The following is a 2,266-nucleotide window of genomic DNA, read 5'->3' as shown; positions in this document are numbered from 1 at the left end:
ACACACACACACACACACACACACACACACACACACACACACACACACACACACGGTGCTCATAACCATTTGTAACTTCCAGGGGACCCAACACCCTCTCCTGATCCCCACAGGCACCAGACAAGTGGAGCACATACATACAGGCAAAATATGCATACATTTGCGAGGCCAAGAGAAGATCATTGCAAGTTCAAGGCCAGCCTGAGCTACACAAGAAATGTTTTAGAAGCTGAGTACGGGATTCTGAGACATAGGTGCAAAGGCCTCCTAAATGGGACGTGACGTAAATCAAGCATCTCCCAGGCAGATGCTTTTCTAAAGGCTTAGCACACAAATACCATCTCATAACGAGAGAAACTGGCAAATTACCCTTCTTACATCACTGTTTTACCAATAAGCACAAGGCATCTGAGTGACTAGGTTTCTTGGATGCTGCACACTCAAAGCACAGATTGCAGTTAAGTTCCAACTACACAGGAGTCTGCTCTCTCTCCATACCAAGCTTATTCTGGACAAAAGGCAAACACATAATTAGGAATGCGCCATGTGTCCCGAATATTCTTAAATGGCGTTTTAACCAGATCCTCAAAAAATTTCATTCAGTTATTTCAGCTAGTTTGTACTAGTATAAGAATATGCCTACTTCCAGGTGATGAACTAAAAACAAATACCAAACGGCAAGCTGGAGCTTCAACTCAGCTTCTCCGGACTCTTAAGTACAAACTCCCGTGACCTTTCTGCATCCCACTTCTCTCGACAGAATAGTTCCACAGTGGGGAACCTCATCATGGGGTTAATACTACCCAGGACGGACAGAATAAAAAAGTAGCTTCCCACCATCCTAAAGCCCAAGGGTACCATGCATAAGCAGGGTGGGAAGGAACCAGCAAGGAGCAAGCAAGCAGAGCTGTTTGATCAACTCAAACCCCTCCACTTCCGACTCCACAGGATCTGGGAGCCTGACAGCGATCTTCAGGCAAAGCTTTCCCTGGCTTCGGAAAAAACGGCCCGGGGAGGGGGTTTCTGGCTGTCTGGATCTCAAAGTTCGTGCTGCAGAGGAAGAAGGAGGTCCGCAGTCCCTAGAGACCAGCGCCCACTAGGCGGCCTGCGTGCCGGCCTCCGGCGGCGCTGAGCTGGCGCGGAGAAGGGCTGGTCAGCAGTGCTGCGGCCGTCTCCTGGCCTGGGCTGCCCTGCTCCCGCTTACTTACGTTCTTTGCTCCCGGCACCTAACCTTCTGCCTGAACGAACGCTGCAGCGACCCGGACCGCTGCCTCGCCCTCGCCCTCGCCCTCGCCCACGCCCACACCCGGAGAAGCCAGGCCAGCGACCGGGTCTCCGGCCTACTTTCGGCCGGCGAGGCGGCCGAGCTTCCTCCCAGCGGCAGCGCGACACGGGCGCCTGCTTTTCGCGTCACCTCCTTCCTTGCCCTTCCGCCAGAAGCTCCGCCCACGCCCTATGGGAAGGGCGTGGCTGGGCGTTAACCTCTAGGCGCTGGGTGCACTGATGTTCCTAAATTTCTGGATCTACAAGGTCAGGTATGGAGAAACCGCAATCTTGAGTGGCTCAGGGGCCACAAAACAGGTTTCGACTTCTGGTCATCAGCTCTCCTCAAGCTTTTACGGTCAGAAAGGTTACGATCCACTGAGCCCTCACATTCCTGCTCTGGACTACAGTTTAAGGTCAGGCCCACTCCACTTTCCCATTTGATCTTACCCCTTAGTAATGTAATTTACTTCTTTAATATTTTCCCAGGAGGCTAGAGCCTTCGTCTGGACTGTAACTGACCTACACGAACTCAGGAAGTCTTCTCTTTCTGTTAGGGCGCTTCCTTCAGCATCCATCCAGTGAACTATTTGTTTAAAGATAGGGTCTCACTATACAACACTGACTAGCCTCCTGAGAATTAGGGTTACCTACCGGTGGGCACATACAACTCAGTAAAACAGTTTCAGGAATCTTTCTAGAATAAGCACTCCCAGCCGGGCAGTGGTGGCACATGCCTTTAATCCCAGCACTTGGGAGGCAGAGGCAGGTGGATTTCTGAGTTCCAGGACAGCCTGGTCTACAGAGTGAGTTCCAGGACAGCCCGGGCTATACAGAGAAACTCTGTCTCGAAAAAAAAAAAAAAAAGAAGCACTCCCATCACCACTGAGAGAGGAAAAGGAGAGAAGTCCTCAGTGAATCTAAGCCAGGACAGCTCCTTAAAGGTTTTCATCCCAGGTCCAGTTTGTATACTCACTTTATACTCTAAAAACACAGGCTAGCA

General features: G+C 51.1%; 1 protein-coding gene across 1 annotated transcript in view; it reads right to left on the bottom strand.

Moving 5' to 3' along the window:
- The window catches only part of Senp5 (SUMO specific peptidase 5), a 36,971-nt gene extending 35,712 nt beyond the window's left edge, over positions 1–1,259 (bottom strand). Inside the window, exon 1 of the mRNA XM_028753820.1 lies at positions 1,209–1,259. The gene's annotated coding sequence lies outside the window, so the exon portion shown is untranslated. The remainder of the gene's footprint in view (positions 1–1,208) is intronic.
- Positions 1,260–2,266: the final 1,007 nt, after the last annotated feature.

Source organism: Grammomys surdaster, unplaced genomic scaffold (assembly GCF_004785775.1).
Source record: "Grammomys surdaster isolate TR1022 unplaced genomic scaffold, NIH_TR_1.0 125956, whole genome shotgun sequence".
Classification (NCBI taxonomy): domain Eukaryota; kingdom Metazoa; phylum Chordata; class Mammalia; order Rodentia; family Muridae; genus Grammomys; species Grammomys surdaster.
This window is presented reverse-complemented; position numbering and strand designations above follow the sequence as displayed.